At 40.8% G+C, this 18,188-nt stretch overlaps 1 protein-coding gene and 1 non-coding gene across 5 annotated transcripts in view; one reads left to right on the forward strand and one right to left on the reverse strand.

Moving 5' to 3' along the window:
* The window catches only part of LOC146510974 (partitioning defective 3 homolog), a 377,572-nt gene that overhangs the window by 358,788 nt on the left and 596 nt on the right, over positions 1-18,188 (reverse strand). The window contains exon 1 of one of the 4 annotated variants that reach the window (XM_085172913.1): positions 4,099-18,126. The exons of the other annotated variants lie outside the window; for them this stretch is intronic. The gene's annotated coding sequence lies outside the window, so the exon portion shown is untranslated. Of the gene's footprint in view, positions 1-4,098; positions 18,127-18,188 lie in introns of those variants that run through there. 4 annotated transcript variants of the gene reach the window in all.
* Positions 11,120-11,191, forward strand: trnaw-cca (transfer RNA tryptophan (anticodon CCA)). Its single transcript has one exon. It is a non-coding gene; the product is annotated as a tRNA-Trp (tRNA).

An 18,188-nucleotide genomic window follows, 5' to 3' on the forward strand; every position in this document is an offset into this window, starting at 1 on the left:
ACGCTGCCGCCTGGAACAACAGAACGTAGCTGTCCAACAAAACCCAAACAGTCCTGACCCGCCACAATATGAAACAGGGAAGTACCGCCGTGTAATCCATTTATTTCAACAAAGTAACTGTATTCTAAATACCACCTTTTTAAACGGTAACTGTAACGGAATACAGTTACTCATATTTTGTATTTTAAATACGTAACGGCGGTACATGTATTCCGTTACTCCCCAACACTGCATGCACTTTTGCATTGCATCTATGTCACTTTGATGATGCCTACCATACAGTCTTCACTGCTTTATACAGAACGTATTCACGTTTAAAGAGATATTGTTGTATTTTCCATATATTCGATTTTGTTTTCTTTGTTCTGTTTTTTTAAACCTACTTTAAGATATTTGTAGTGCAGCAAAGTGTAAAATAAGTTTATTTTGTTTTTGAGAACAATTATACTCATTCACACCGACACTAGGATATGTATTTAAAGTGTTATAAGCTGTTCCTGTAATGTGCATAACCAAAACATAATAAAATCCATGTTGCCAATACAAACAAAGGCAGAACATTTTAATCACTGTTTTAAAGTCAGAAAACATTTGATGAAAGTGATCTTATTTGGCCTTGAAGAAGAGGTCAAAAGTTCAAAATAACGTGACATCCGGATTATCACTCCCTCTATAAAGAGCTCTATATAGCATTATTATCTATGGACCCTGAAGGAGAGGTCAGAGGTCAAATGTGACAAACTTTAAATCTTTATACTTTAAATCTATATGTTGACAATACACAGCACAGCATCAGAGTTTCTAAGGCTTTTTGTCAGTTTTTAACCAATTAACCATTAAGTTGACCTTGAAGACCTTGGTAGGCCTAAGACGAATTTTAATTGTTAACATGATCCCACTCGACAACTTCTGTCAGAATTCATCTCAACCTTTTGAGCTGTTTGTGTTGACAGACTGTATAACACGCACCCAAACGCTACCAAAAACATAACCTGCTTGATGGAGGCAATTAAGTTCTAATCCTGACAAATCTGCAATAGAGCCAACATGTCATGAATTCCCAATCCGATCCGGTTTCACTTTCTTTCGGCGTGTGAACATATGACACCAGATGAATGCAGTCCACTTCTGTATTTTCATGTATCAAGGCTAAGAGGAAACAAACATGGCTGCTCAACCATTTTTCTGTTCACTATCTTCAAAGCTTGGCAGCGTGAGCAGCATTTAAAGCCTATCAGGGGAGTGCAGAAACTATCAGCACTCCCCTAGTGCTGTTGTGTAAAACTAGTTATCATGTTATCAATACTAAGTTAAGTTTCCTGTTTTGTTAGCAGTCAGGGTAATTGTACCTCAGCACACACAAGGCTGCTCTTCAGATTCACGACATCCAACAAACGTCCAACATCCACAAAACACATTTTTGTGTAGGAGCAAGTATGCATGCATATGTTGTCAGCAAAGGTCCTGGCTTCCTACTCAAAAGCCAATAGCTGTCAACACAAAGAAATGAAATCTTTCCTCTGCCCAAACTCTGTGTAACAAAGTGTTTCAAAGAAGTAGTAGTAGAGGGAAATCCCTAACCTTAAAAACACAATGTGCCACCCTTTTTTCTCTACCTTATAATTTTCTGATTTTCCCATGTTACCATTCTCCTGGCAACAGACATCTTCCAGACATAAGCGTAACTACGTTATGCTTAACTTTTAGGACACGCAACCACAACCAATGTGCCTGTGGAGAGTGAAGCATAACGAGGGAGTGTGCATGGGAATCAGTACAGTGCAGAAATGGCTCGCTCGCATGGGTTCGATCGTGGTGCCACAGGAGCAGAAGCTGGAAAATAATAAGTACATTATATAAATAATAAATAAGCAGAAAGAAATGAAGCTCTGAACAATAGAGAGTGTGTCATGTCTCAACTATCACGCCACTGCTCCTCCTTCCTTTTTACTACCTAGTCTGTCTCTCTCGTCTAATTTCTTCAGTCTCCTAATAGACTAAATGTGCCCTCTTCAAACCCTGTTCTTGCACCACTTTATTATCATGTCTCAGCACGATCCACCATTATCTGTTTTGCTTTTATCTCTTCCAATGTCTGATGTGTTCTCAACTTAAAATCAGATAATGAGCATGAACTGGAGCGTTAACTGCATCGTGTAATTCATCGTGATTACTTGGATGTCGTGCAAGTAGCCAACTCTTGAAAGGCAAACTTTTTGACCGTGAACTGCGACAAAAATGAAAGACGTGAGAAAGAAATGAGGAGAGAGAAAAAAGAAACGAACAAGAACAAAACAAAAAGCAGAGGCTACAAAAAGGCAAAGCGTGGAGAAGGCAGCACACACAAGGAAAGGGAACAGGAAGAGTGTAAAAGGAGGACAAAGGAAAAGAGAAAGGTAGTGGTAAGAAAAGACAACAAGAGGATGGAAAGGGAGGAGAAGCAGTTGAGAGGGAACAAAGGAGATGCTGAGAGAAAGCACTCCGGGCTTTGCCTTCAAGGTTAAATCTAATGAGCTACGTGTTTATCGATGAAAGACTTGAGGACACAATTACGTTGGGGAATGTAGAAATGTTCACACGCGTAGACACAAATGCAGAGCGCCCATCAACTCGAGGTAATCCGAAGACTTGCCAATGCTTGAAACAAGACTGTACCTCAAATTAACCTCAACACATCTCATTCTCTTGGCGTTTCCATGACAACGGGGTGTCATTTAGCTAAAGATGACCCCAAACCAACTCAAAACTTCACACTCGAAGAGTTCATATTTTTCTCCTACCGTCGTATTGTCTCTGTGTGTAAGGATGGGCGCCAGCCAACCAGCCAACCAGCCAACTTTGAACCACATCATAGTTGGCACAGTCTGCGATGTGAAAGGTGATGCAAGTGGTGCTGCATCTCTGTCTGGGTTTGACTGCAACTCCTTTGCTCCTCCTCCACCCAGTGCTTTCACTGAAGCTGCCCTCATTAATGTCCAGAGTGATGGAGGACACCGCCATCAATCTTGCTTAGGACCACCACAGTTGAAGGCTTGGTGTTAGAGAAGAGCCACTGGTGGGGGTGAAATTGCATTGTTCTGGCCTGACTGTAGAGCACATGTGCATCTCTGATTGGTGGCAGTAAAAGTGAAGAGCGCAGGGCTAAAACGATGGAACAATCAGTGCAGATACCATAAACAACACTGTTCCACAAGGTGAGATCCAGGTAGCATCCAATAAAGCAAAGTATTTTTTATTGATTCCACATCTTCCTTTTTCTCTCTGAGTGATTTCTGATCAGGACTTCAAATTTAAAATCTTAAAATAAGCTAGCAATAGCACAGGACTGATGCAGTATAAAAAAGTTCATCACTGTTATAAACATCAACATATAGGCAAAGCTTTTTAGCTCACATAGATTTTTCTTAGTTTTAGCCAAAAAAAAAAAAACACAACCCAAAAAACAAAAAATAGACAAGTATCAACCAGAAAATGCAGGTTGGAATTTTTCTTGGGAAAACTGCAGATGAGAGATCCTCGATTACAAAGCGTTGGGTTGCTGGGAAATCTGTTTGGTTGACAGTGAGAAACTGGCTAAACCAGATCATTCACTTAAACCTCACAACACATACACAACAACACACGTACGCACACTCGACTCTCTCTAGGATGTCATCAACACATGCCGGAGTAAAAACAAACATTAATTTGTAAGAAAGAGTTTCACTGAGGTTATAGCCTTACTATAAAACAGCATTCAAATTCAGTAGCACACAAATGTGTTAGAAACACAAACAAGCCAGAGGCCTTGTTCTGTCAGTTATACACCACTTAGCAAACCCTCAGGTGTAACGTGATCTAAGATACCCAACACCTACTGCCAGTCAGCCTCCTCCTGGGGTTGTGTACAGTCGCTGCCTTTAATAGCAACGAGGAGGGAAAAACGCCAACGAGATCTCCAGGAAAGAGACGAAAGAAATCAATAAATGGAAACTAAAAGCACACTTGACAGTTTTTGATTGCATATTTAAGTCACGAATGTTGATTAAAGTGAAAAAATGTTACCACAGCACAACTAGATCACCATTTTAATAGAGACAAATTCAAAACCTTATTGACCTCATAGACGTTTTTAGAATTCAGAAGCAGCACTCCTACAACTCTCTGCAGTAGCCGTCCTCCCACTCGATTTCTCTTAAACTGTAGCGTTTTTGGAGAATGTGAGGATCTGTTTGCAGACAGCGGATGCTATTTGTAGGCCGTCTGCTTCCCTCAGATGATTGCTGATCCTTAATCACAGGGTGTGAGTCCGTTGGCCTGTCAGTGGGAACATAGCATGCTCCAAGCCTGACAACACGGACAAGCCGAAACTCATCTGTTATCAGCGTACGACAACACAATCAGGATCTTTAGTGTCTTTCCTACTCATTGTTGACATGAGTCAGCGTCCTACAGGAACATCCTTCAGTTATCATAAATAAGCTCAACACTAGATTTTCACTGGGAAAATCGGTCACTGTTCCGTGAGCAATCGAAAGGTCAAGACAAACACATGAAAACAGCAGGACTGACCCTGATTTCACTCTTAAATAGTTCCCATGTCTTTCAGCCGCACTTCCTCAGCCTGTACCGAATGACCCCATTTCACGGTCCAAGACTAATCATCTCACAACATGTTCTGTAACCAGAAAAATGTCTGGGCAGGAAATTACTCTGCACAGATAAATCCGCAACTTTACATATTCATCAGCAACGTTCTCCGAGCAAGGCCCCATGCCGGCCATCAAAAGCAGACGAGCTGAATTTACAACTCATCTGCAGAAGCACAGTGTGAAAATGTGCATAACCATAACCAGGCTACTCATGACAGTGCAGCCTTTTGCTTTGGGATGATCTTGTAAACTACACCTTTGTTTCTGTCTGACTGTTTACAGTACACGAAGCGTGAAAGTACTACCAGCAATTATAATTTTTTTAATATGATAAAAGGAATGCAGTTAATTGGATTGCATGCAGGATTTTACCTTGGGGATGAAAAAAAAACAGAGGTATTCGTTTTTGTAGCCCCTCTGGCTTCAATCCTGCCGAAATAGATGAGTATAAAAGTAACAGCCAACAACATCAATCAAACCACTCAAAATCTCTTGTATCTATGATCTGTCAAAGCACGCTGCAGTCTTTGTTTGTGCCAGCAAAACATAGAGCCTATATAAAACTATAATCTGCCTTTCATTTGATGTCTGACAACCAGCAACCAAGTTATTGCTTCTCTCTATCAATTAAAACCAACACATCGTATTCAACGTGATAAAAAGACTGACTCATCTCTGAATCATTTTTCTCATGAAGAATTTGGTCGCCTTGGGGCGCAGCCGCACAATTAAGGGCACGTTCACCTTCTCCAAAGGAGACGAATATTGAAGGCACAAGGTCACACACTGTATGGCATATAAGGTTGTACGTCCTCTGTGGTATCGTAATAAAACAGCTTATTAGAAGCAGAGGATCCACTCAACATTCCTCGTATATACACTTTAGATGTTCCAGAATGGGAACACACCAGAGAGAGGCTTCTTTTTGGGACTCTGTCTTCATCAGAGTTAAGCCACTCTAAACTCCCAACTACTATATTTCCCCAACAGAACCTCTTGAATCCCTGCATAACAGACAAGAGTGAATTCCCAACAAGAGAAGTGCTAATTTTATTATAAAACTTTAAGCACCAGCACACCAACTTGCCAAAACATTTTTCCGTTGCATTCATTAACTTCACAAAGAGAGAAACCCACTTTAGCAGAGCAGCCAACTTTTCCTATCGCCCATTTCATGAGGCAATTCTTGATTCAAAATAAGTCACTGCAAATGCATGCGATATTTCACAGTCCCGCCAGCATCTAATCCCTTCTAACATCTAGGATTTATTTTTCTCCCGTAGCCCTGAGCATGCCGATTTCATTTCACAGCTCTGCCTGGATGTTTGAGAGGGAATCTTGGTGGGTAGAAGCTTGGAAAACTTGACACAAACAGATAAAAAGCCAGTCGTTTTAATGTATAAGCAGTGACACGTGAGGTATTTCTCCCAGAATTTATATGAGGAGTAGTGCAAAACAAAATTTCACATAGGCATTCACAGGTGAATGATATGTGTTGTGTGAATTCCTTATCCTATTACCATCACCATTATATGCAATCATTTGCAAGTGTTTTGGAATGATCCAGTTTAATGGAAAATAAAGAGTGTATTTGAATGAAGAAAAGATTATTCACTTATTTGGCAAAAGAAATGGAAGTGTCTGCACCGTTCAACACCAAAGAAATAATAACATTGGGCAAACAAATGTAATTCCAGATCACTGGGAAAGAGTTCAAGTTCACATTCTGGTTATGGTTGATCAGTAAAGGTGTAGTTTGAAAGAGCTTTTTAGGTATCACTACAGCAATCAGGTTAGGGGCCGATGATGTCAATAGCATGAAAAGTTAAGCTTTGGATGCTGAATACTGGATGAATGATGAATACTTAAAAGTCCCAAACCACAAATGATGTTGCTTCAGTCATTATGCTAATTTGTAGAATAGTACAACATAAATGTAGAATTAAGACCAAATAATACCACACAGTCACTGCGTTACCAAGGCCCAGCCAGTTAAAATACAAGGATTTACTATTGGATTGTATTATTTCACTCTCAGCTCATGCAATAGTACGGTATAGGAGCACAAACCGTGAGGATTTCTCTTCAGTTTCAGCAACACAGACGGATTCGGTTGTTAAGAATATGTGAGCATTACCCTGCTAAAAGTTTTAAAACCTATAAACCAGGAATAGATCCATTATAAGTACAAACTAAAGGTATTTAATGTTTGCATTGAGCCAACACTCAATCATCAAAACTCTGAGTGTTCCCGGTATTGATTAAAGCTTAGCGCAGCTGCTAACGTTACATGACCATGTTTATTTGTGTTATCCACTAAAAGAGAAGACTTTGTGGAGTGTTTGAGGGTTGAAAGACCCGGAGTGCGTTAGTGGGATTAAAAGCCAATGACAGACAAAGCCACATGATAACTTTGATGCTGTATATGAATCACTTTCAAAATCTAACACAGCTCAGTGTAAGCTTTAAAAAAAATGAAACTATATAAATCAATTAGCAATTAAGTTTTGATTCTGTGTTTTCACACAAAGTGTGTATAAAGTCTGCCATTCTGCCAGAGAGTCTTAAACTCGGCAATCATCCCCAGGGCTTAGTGTTAATACGAACATGTTTACATAGTACACATGTACCACCTGGTACTCTTCGTGATTTGTACATTTTTCAAGATTTTTCTATTGAAAAACTACCACTTTGTATATCCAGAGTAACAAACAGTTAATAAAGAACAAATTATGTTGATGGATTGTTTGCTTGGACCCTGAGATGGATCTTTTTGTGTAGAATTTGTTCTCCATGCGCCTGCATTGGTTTTATAGGTTCTATAAAAACAAGGCCATAGTTTCAAGGTCAGAACATATATGCAGTCAACATGTCAGTACCCATTTGTTTTTGGTTTTAGAAGTTGTAAAACCACAACCAACCGAGGGCATTGAAGTGAACAGCTAACATGGCTATTAGCTAACTTGGTTAGAAAGGTTCATCCGTGTTTTTAAATGGGAAATTTTGGCTAGCGGGGAAAAAAAAGATTGAACAGCCGACTTTTCAAGAGTGTCTCCTTGTATAACCAAAAATGTGGCAAGTATGTATCACTCAGGCTGCCCACTTTACCCTTTATATTTGTTTTTGAAAGGGAAACTTTTTGTATACCAAGCTGTCTGGACATCAACTTTCGTAACATGTTAAAGGGTGTTTCCCCCGTCTATTCTTTATTTCCTTAACTTTCATTTATCGACATTAGCCAATATAAAGAGATTGGCAAACAGCTAATAATTAAAAAAAATGCTGATAATATTGAAAGACCCCCATGCCTTTGGTCCTTTCCCTCGAGGAAGGGAAAGATTCTGCATAATCACCACTTATGTCAAGCAAGGAAACACCTGTCGTTAAAAACTCAGAGATAAACGATATGAAGGCAACTTGAAAGGAGATATTATCAGGTAACCTTTGTGAGTGAGGGACGAGCAACATGTTCGTTTGAACAGTGTTTTTGTTTATATGTATTGAGTTTGCATATTGTCCATGTGCCTGCATTGCTTCTATAGAAGCTACACAAGGATGTAGCTTCCAGATTAGAAAAATAAAGCCAATGTGGAAATGAATTAAGCCTGTGTTTTACCTGAAGGTCTCCATGTGGCTGTAGCTGTGATTGCATGAAGTCTTCCAGTCCTGTAGAAGTCTACAGGGAAATGGGTTTCTGGACTTGACCTCTGTAAAGGCCTTCCTGGTTAGTTTGTGGCCTCAGTAACTTATTTCAGGTCATAATGAATAAATAATTAAGTCTCTTTGGTAAATACTGGTCACACTATATTTCAACATGCAAGATTATCTGTGGAATGCAGATTCACTAACTTAATAACAAGTCAGAAGCCAATGGGCAAGTAGTTTCCAAGTCAGACCGGCCTCATCTGGTTTTGAAGCTTCAAAGCAGGACTTGGATGACACCACAGTAGCTAGGTCCATGTTTTTTGTACCGCCTGGCTGGTAGCATGGCTTCCTCCTCCAGTCCAAAGACATGCATGTTAGGTTAACTAGTGACTCTAATTTGGCAATCTCCAGTAGACAGAGTTTTGTATCTAGAAAACAGCACTCTACTGAACGTAGGGTTACATACAGCTTGCAGTTTAAAGCAAACTGACTTGACAGTACGAACAGAAACGTTCTATAAATTCAAGTATTAGTTCATTCCAAAGGTAAATTAGCAAGCAAAAATGTTAATAAAATCCTTAAAATTGCCATGTGTAGTGGGACATTCATGTTCTTGCAAATCTTCTACAAACAAAATAAACATTGTTTGCTAGCATATTACAATTGCTAGCATGTTATACTACAATAATTCAATGATAAATCAGTTTAAGTGCTTTTTAAAATGTGCTTCATCAGAGTATTCTTGTGCAATTTAAATATGAGTCAGGTTTTAAATTTAATAAGGCTTCTAAACTTGAATGACTTTTTTTTAAGGATTGAGAGTAAAGCCAGAAAAAAGTAATAAATCTCTCAATTTCATAGCTCTACACACTACATGTTACATTATAATTAGAATATGGTGTTTTTCAGGTTGTACGTTTATAAAAAAATCTAACTTCTCAAAACATCTATCAGCTGTCACACTTTCAGAGGTTAATTTCTCGACTGTGTGCTCCAACACAGCTCTGTAACTGCGATCATGGCCATAAGTTGTTGACAAAACAGTGGATCACACCCAAGAAGGGCGGGTATGGTCTGCATGTCGAAACACCACAAACTGCATATTTGGCCTTTGCAACAACTTGCTCATAGCTGAATCCAGCTTGAGGCAGGAATTGTCATCTCACGGAGACGTTTGATTAGAAAAACAAGATAGACATTCTTCAGATGGCTACTGTACCCAAAACAAAAGGAAATACCAAAATTCCAAAACTGTGAATGTAATAAATCCACAGATTTATTTTCTGCCCTTACAAGTATGCTTTGAATGTTTTTATGGATAAGCATGGTTCTCCGCACCAAAGCTGTTAATGAGCTGCTAATTGAGACCACTTGACTTAGTTGACCCTGCGGTCAGCTTTACATTACATCCCACCAGCCAGGGCAGGGCGAGCCACTCATTCAGTCAAGTAAATCACATCAACAACCAATCACTGCCCTGAACATCTGAAACTAGAGTCAACTGGAAACATTTTAACAGGCTGGTTGCTCCGTTTGTTTCTTCTTTCCTCTAAGCAGACGTCTTTACCCAAACTGACCTCCTAAATCCGTTTTATATTCACATTTTTCAAACTGTTCCATTGTCCCCGTCTGCAGAGCTGTTTCCTTGGCTGCTCCCACTGAAGTTTAAGTCAACCAAAGAGATTATTTCTGCCTTCAGAGCAGCTCTGCCTCTAAGAAATGATTGTATAACTATAAGTGGAATCTTTAAAAGCTGCGAGAGCTTGATTTAGGAGCATCTCTTGACTCTGAAGCAGAGGCACGGCAGCCTATATGGAAACGTCATGCGTGTTTTAGAAGGGGGGAAAAAAGGAACCTCCGTGTCAAGACGTGCAAAGAGTAAACAATGGGAAGCTGTCAAAGCAGCCTTTAAGACTACTCTGTGAAAGCTGAAAGGATTTTTCCATCTGAGAAGGACTGGCAAACATAATATCTGGCCTTTCTGCCTAAAATACATTTAATTCAACAGCTTGACACCTTGCTCGAGTTTTCCATTTAAAAATAGCTCAAACAGAGGTTAAGCAGTCCATCCTCCGACCAGAACGGCAGCTGAATCATGTGTTAATCTTTTCTGTTATATAGTGGGCCCCTGCACGACATCAGAACTGCGTGATGGTGTTTTGACATTTCTGGAAAAGCTTGATTTGATTTTGTTGAACTCTACCAACATTCCTGCATTGACTTGCCTGACAAAACAGAGTAAAAGACAGAATATTTTCACGTACAGAACAAAAAAAAAGAGAAGAAAAGAGAAGACAAAGAAAAAAAACATAAAGTAAAGGGTAAAGGAAATAACTTAAATGAAAGAGGATGGCTTTGCTAAAACCACAAGCTACAGGAGGGTTCTGGTTAACAAAAGACCGCTACTAATTCCACATGTTCTACTGTGTTTCAGCCATCTGCCACGAAGCTCATTCCTTTGACTCCCCAACATTGCCGTTTAGCTACCAGTTAGATCAGCAGAATTACAACATGAAAGGAGCTTAATGGTAAGCTTTCCCAGAGCAGCCCTATTATCTTCTGGTGACTAATCTGCGATAACAAATGGAAGTGTGTCAGGTGAATATGGAACTAGACGAAGAGAGGAGCGGCAGGACACGCAGGAGCGAGACAGAAAACATGTGATGCAATAGAACGACTGATTAAAGATCGCAAAGATTAAATTATGACATCTAATCACGCGTAAGCTATTGTCAGGGCATCATTAAGTACTGGATAAAATGCTCCATTTATGGAAGGGCAGAGAGAGGGAGAGAGACCGAGAGAGCAGGATCATGAAGGTTGGTTGGTCAGAGTGCGTTCAGGACCTCGTGGCGCAACGGTAGCGCGTCTGACTCCAGATCAGAAGGTTGCGTGTTCAAATCACGTCGGGGTCAGAGTTTTACGATGCGTCTTCTTTAATGTGTGCAAGACCCCTAGTGAGATAGATAAAACAACACCCATGAAAAATGCAAGTTTTTAATCCATTACTTAGAGCAGCTGTCAAACATCACCGACTTACACTATTCTGTCAGTTGACCACATAATCTGTGCCAGGACAGCTAAATATGTTGTAGCACAGGTTCTCTTTGAATAGACACAGAAATATATGAAAACCTCAGAGGTCCAGAACCACCAGATGTCCTCACTGTAGGGGTCGAAGGGTCCAGGGTTTTCTTTTGAGTCATGCAGTGGGATGGTTCTAGTTTCCTGCTTCTAACAGTTCAGGCTAATGTTTAACTGGATTATCTAAACTAGCAGGCTAAGATAACAAACAGTAACTTCCCACCATCATAAGCGAGCAGGGCCGTACCTAACAGTGAGAGCAGACTGGGCTCAAGTTTTAGGCTATTGTGCACACGCCGTCTGCTCTACCGGATGCAACAGTGACACCGTGCGAGAGTAAGAATTGATTTCATATTGTGTAAGTTGTTGGTTGTTCTTCTATAGCACTTCTCTACTTTATACAACATGCCTCATTCACTCACTCAGACAAGCATTTTGTTTTTCACCTAAAAACGTTCTATGTGACAATCATGGGAGCAACCAGGGATCGCACCACCAACCTTCCAGACGACCTGCCCCACCTGCTGACCTACAGCCAAGTATTTAGATCAACATTTAAATGCTTTCTGGGTTTGGGTTCCTTCTTCAGGTGTGTTGGGGGGGGGGGGGGGGGGGGGGTTGTAGTCCCATTGTGTTATATTCAACTTCAATTGTTTTTTCTGTGCTTTTAAAGCATTCTTCTGTTTGCTAGCATTTTTTTAAGATGCAGTGCATTTGAACACTCAGGCCACCGTACAAGACAGTATAAAATAACTCAAGTAACATGTACAGATGTTATATTCAAATCCTACTTAAACAAAAACAGAACATTTTTATTAAAATGAAAGTGCCCAATATGCACAATTTCACAGTCACATACATGATTTTATTAGCTCACTAGACCATCAGTTATTTTTATTGTGCACAGTGTGTCACCTTCATGATGGATCTGAAGCCAGCTTTTCAATTAACAGAATAAACTGGGTTAATCTTTGTTTTTGTATCACGTTATATCTCTGTTTGAGATCTCATATTAATACTTTCACTGTGCAAAAAAGGTATTTATTTAGACAAGCCTCTGCAGGAGTGACACACAAAACAAAAAGAGGAAAGTGTGCGATTTAGCGTGTTTTCACTGATGTCTGACCCTGCGGGCAAGAGTCTTCTCGTTTTTCTTCTCTTTGCTCTTTTTTCCTTTTGATCATCCATTTTTCTTGCCAGTTTGCATTAATGTTATCAGTAGAGATAAAGATGAATTTATTGGCTGCCTAGCTGAGAGTCGTACATAGGCCCATATGTGCATCTGTGCTGCTCACACGGCAGCGACCGGTTCAACCCTAATGCCTGGATTCTGACCGCGGTGTCAACTTATTTGTTTTTTTCCGGTTAACTCCTCGTGGCAGCCCAGAAACAACACTCGCGCCACTATGCATGTCATTTTCCTCCTGTTGGGCAATTTTATTTTTAGCTCCGGCTACGGGAAGGAAAGCTAGTTGGTGTTTAATATTTTGGCTCCATCACACTGATGTAAATCTGAGGTGAGAAAAACTCCCAATAAACCAAAAAGAATTCATGTTGTTTAGCTTCAAGGACAATGAATAAACATGCCAAAAAAAAAAACTGTAAAACTACAACAGAAGCTGACCTTCACATTGAATGAGCTAACACAGGATATATGAAGCTGGAAAAGAAGTCATCCAATGGCTTGGCGTGGCTTGAAAACATAGCCCAGCTTCCCAGGTTACAAATGTTTTGCTCTCTGTTGGCTTTGCATGCATGTACTCCACCTCCTTACCATGTGCATACATATCAGCACCTGTGTGTACACCTGAGAGGCGTTCTCCTCAGCAGGAAAGTCCTAATGTCTGCTTATCTTGACCCTGAACAGAGGCATTGTTTGGGTTAGATAAAACATCCCGGAGTGTGGTGTCATTGTCCTTGATGCCGTCCACACAAGCAGGGAAACTTGCCAGACAGTCATTGAATCACTAGTCTCAAATTCTACTTAAAATCTAACCATATCCAAAGCTGCATAAATGTGTAGAATACAGTGCTGGTCTTTGCATGGCACAGCGAACGTTTGTGTTGTGCTATGTTGGCTGTGTTACACTGTAAAAAAACAATCCTAAAAAAACAGTAATATTCGGCAGCTGGGGCGCCAAAATAATACCAGAAAATAACTTTCTCATAAAAATATTTTCACTAATGACAATACAGTTTGTTGCCCTGATTTTACATGGGATTTTGCCTTTTTCAAGTGCTTTTAAACATTACATTAGGAACATTTTAATGTGATTAAACAATGAAATTACCTATAAACAAGATCAATGAATGCGGCAATATGAATAATAATACTTAAATGTACAGAAATATACAGTTAACAGTTGGTTTAAATAACAATAATGGATTGCATTTTTATAGCGCTTTTCGAGACTCTCAAAGCGCTTCACAATTCATTCACTCTCACAAGGTAAGTTACAGTTGTAGCCACAGCTGAGGCTGCCATATTGCACCATCGGCCCCTCTGGCCAACACCAGTAGGTGGTAGGTGAAGCGTCTTGCCCAAGGACACAACGACCAAGACTGTCCGAGCCAGGGCTCGAACCGGCAACCTTCTGATTACAAGGCAAACTCCCAACTCATGAGCCACGATCGCCCTTCCTGTACTTTCTGGACAACTGGGCAAACCAACATTTGGATTGTGACTGTTTTACTCAAAGACTGGTAGCTAATAGTGGCTGTCAAGACTGAGTATGGAAGCAGGGAAAGTCCTCAGTCAACTGGAAAATGACACTGTGTTGACCAGCTTGAGAGAGAAAGAGAGACAAAAGAGAAACTGGGATCTGAGAAAAGATGAAAAACAAAAAGGAAACTCAAGAAAAGCCAGAAGAGAAAACAAAAAAAAAAAGGATGAAAGGTTAGTGAGGCCACACTGACCACAGCTGAACCATAGAACTTCTTGTACTCAGTTACAAGCCATCACATTGCATCCCATCATCCTGGCCGGCCTTCTCCACTCAACTCACGAGATGAAGCCCCCCCCCAGCAGGTTTCAACTAACTTCCATAATCCTATTCACAGACTGCAGCTTCTCTCTATTACGTAATCACTGAATGAAGTGAGCTAACAGGCACTGACAACCCTTTCAAAGACACTTCCCACTTTCCCGCTGTGGCTTCTTCCTGCACAGCTGCCCCAGCGCAGGGTATTATTAGCCCCTTACCTGAGAGCAGATGAGGATTATAAAGCTATGCAGAACTTTTACTAACAGCAAACAATTCCCAGAAGAGCCAGGTGAATCTGACGTAGCAAACAAGATGTAGCTTTAACATTTGTTTGACAGACTGATAAACAAATGTGTCTTCTTACAACTACGATGACTGCTCTCACTGTCAAATATAAAGCCAGGAGCCCCGCGATAAACCGCCGACCTGTCTAGGGCGTGCCCGCCTCTCCCCCTATGACAGCTGCTCACGTAAAAGCCTGTGTAAGCAAAATGTCAAGCAGAATGTGTGACCTTTCACCACCGTTTTCTTCTGGCTGAACTTTCAGAACCTTGTTGAAAACAGATGATTTAACCGTGCCAAATTCTAGTGTTGTTCTCACAAAGCCTGTATTTTAGAGCAGCTCAAAGCACGGGGAGAACAGAGTCAGCACGAGAACCTGAATATTTCTTCCCTATCACGGCATGGGAAGGACTGTTATTTTGCATCCACATGGTAATCAAGACAGTCAGCAGCTCACAACAATTCTCTGAACAATGCAAGATCACTGATTTGAGTGCAAGTATGAGTTTCAAGGTTTCTACAGTAGATTCATACACAGTGTTATTATATGATGATATCATCTTATGCTGCAGATATAATGTATATTAAAGCTAAAAGCATAATATGAAAATCTGCAACGTTGTTTTGCCTGTAAGAACATTCCTACATCTTCTTCTTTATCTTCTTTGGTGTATTTAAACAATTTGGCTATGCTGCAACATGCCTCAAGTCTGCATTTGCGTAATTTGGGGAAAATCAAGTCATTATGAGCTTACGAGGCTTTACAACACATTTAGGGCAGGCATTACAGACAAGTAGGATTAAATAACTCAGTTCTTCAAAGATTTAGAGCCACAACCTATGGATCCAGTAGTTATTTATTTAAATGTACGATGCTGCAGCAGATACGGGTGAAACCAGAGTACAAGGGGAAGCATTGAGCGCCAGACCTCTCCGTCACATCCATGCAGGGTTTTGTGTTCCAGTGGATAGGCCGCAAAATAAAACCCTCATTTTGCTCCTGCTTAGCTGACTAAAAATTTGGTGAATACACCAATATTACTAGTACTAAAAATAACAGCTTGAAAAGAGAAAAGCGGAAGGAGAAGCCCAAAATACCATTTAGCATGAACCCTTCAAGGCTGTGCATAATGTAGACCAGATTGATTCTAACGTTAATGGTGCTTGAGTGGGAGTCTGCTCTTTCAGGTCCCACTGAGCCTGTGACAAAGCCTTCAAGAGTCTCTGGAGAAGATCAGGTATGCCAGTACAGCATGTGATGTTGTCTGACTGAGCTTGGCGACTTTAATACAGCTAATGGCGAACCTCGAACACATAAATGTAAGAGCAAAGATGAAAAGAGCACAGCATTACCAGGGCAAGTGAAGCACTGCTTGCAAAAAAAGCCATTAGAATTGAAAATGGTTCACGTATAAAAGAGTTAAATAAGGACATTACGGTCAGGCAGAAGGTAAGTGGAGTCAGAGCAACTTTAAAATATAGGCTCATTGGATGGCAGCTGCCATAACTGACTGATCCACTGTGAACGACAAGATTAAATGGCAAAAAGTGCATAATTGTTTCCAAGGGTGAGAACCAAATGAATAAGTCACAGCAGTGAAAGTGACCTGTGGTTGAGATTCTACTCTGCTGTGGACACGAAGTCATTCATGTTAGAGTTCTTTCAAGTCCGCCTGAAGGGCACATGCATAACTGGTGCATTGTAGAGCCTCCGTGACGAGACTGTGCCGTAAACCAATAAATCTGCAGCCAAGCAGAGCCTCATGCTCGCCATCTGATCAATCAGAACGAAGTGGACCCCAGCGTAAGAGTCGAATATGAATCTATAGCACACCATTAAGAAATCACACCAGAATGCCAAAACTTTTGGATCTTCTTTGAGTATGTGAACACCTCAAACTGTTACTAGGCGTCATTTATTAGGCAATCAAGATTTTCTTTATAGGCCCAAGTGTTGCTGGGTTTTTGACCTTTTCAGGCTTCCTTCTCTCCTCCATGTGTCCTGGAAGTAGGTGAAGTTGTCCGAGGAACCTCTACCCTGCTTTAGATCCTTTTTATGAGCCATCAGATTAAACACCTACCATACTTTGTCGATATGTTTGCGTGAGAGCAGGCATTTGGCGTCTGAAACATCAGGTTCTCGGCTCTCCCTGTTAAAGCTCAATCAAATTATCAAAAAGCTCAATCTGTCAAAAATTTATTTTATGCATAATAAACTAAGATTTTATGACTCGGATAAAAATGACATTATAATGTCTGCATGCCAAGAAACCTTAAGGGTAGCTACTAAAAACAAACAAGCCAAACAAACTTATGGTTCAAGGGTTGGGCATTCATGCATTGCTTTCAGCTGCTCTATGTGTCATTATGCCTTCCTGTAGTCCAAAGGTCTTCTGGCGCATGGCACAGTAGTTTTTGTTGAGCCGAAGCCAAGTGATCTCCACAGGGAATGCACACTTCTACGTTTACAGCACAGCTGCATGGATCAATGAAGCAGTCGCCTCCATTCTGCTGAACCATGGAAAACCATCAAGCATTGGTAAACAGAGGAGTGAACGCATGTGTGTGGGGGTATGTACGTGCGATTGCTGATGTGTGTCTAAGAAGGAAGTGATCTTCATGTGAGTAAATGTTGACCCATATCATCCACGTTTGCCTACAGCGGGAAAATCTGCTGCTAAATTCTCGCAGCGAGGCTGAAAGTGTTTTATCTGTCACTGAGAAGGTGATCGGAGAGGCTGTAAATGAAGCACTGCGTGTCTGGGATTGTGCTGATTGTTCTAGCCAAGCCACCACTGTAAGCCTAAATCTTAGCTGTAATGTCTTCTCTCCAAGAACAGAAAACAGGAACACTGGAAGAAGGGGAAAAAACAGCATGGTTTTGCCAAGGTATTCCATCCTGCTCAAGTGTTAACGTGACTCCAATTGTAATAGCACCCACTGGCAAAGAGGAGAAAGTGCTGTCACTGCTAGCCATGGCAACAGTACCAAACTCTAATTCATTCATTAGTCATTTAATGGGCTTTAAAGCTCGGCCCACAAAAACCCACAAAAGGGAAAAGCAATCAGTGTGCTCATTCCTGTTTGGCACAGGGGCTTCACACAGCCATGTGTTCCATCATTCAACACACGAAGGCTTTTCTTTAAACATATAGTTGGACGAGCTCTCCTAAAGCCAACAAGCGCTGATTCTTTATGTTGTATTATGAAGACATTATAGTAGATTAAGGATGATCCTATATTGTCTAGACTCTTACATTACAGTAAAGCAGCCTAATTGTGATATAAAAATGTGTGTGTGTGTTCTTACACCAGGCTGCACACATGCATTTGACAGTTACCCTCCTTCACTGCTGGCTGATCCGGTTTGAACTCCGTGCACTTTTGCACCCTTTTCCGCCTCTACTGCACAAACCTGAACACTTTCAGTGTCCCAACTTTTTTGGTGGAGACTAAAAAGCAGATACACACAAGCGGCACACTTTTGATAACAATGAAAAGCCCCCCCCTCCCCCCTCGTTTGCGCACCCCTGGACTCCCATACCCCATGCGTCGGGGGCCC

Source organism: Neolamprologus multifasciatus, chromosome 9, assembly GCF_963576455.1.
Source record: "Neolamprologus multifasciatus chromosome 9, fNeoMul1.2, whole genome shotgun sequence".
NCBI classification, from domain to species: domain Eukaryota; kingdom Metazoa; phylum Chordata; class Actinopteri; order Cichliformes; family Cichlidae; genus Neolamprologus; species Neolamprologus multifasciatus.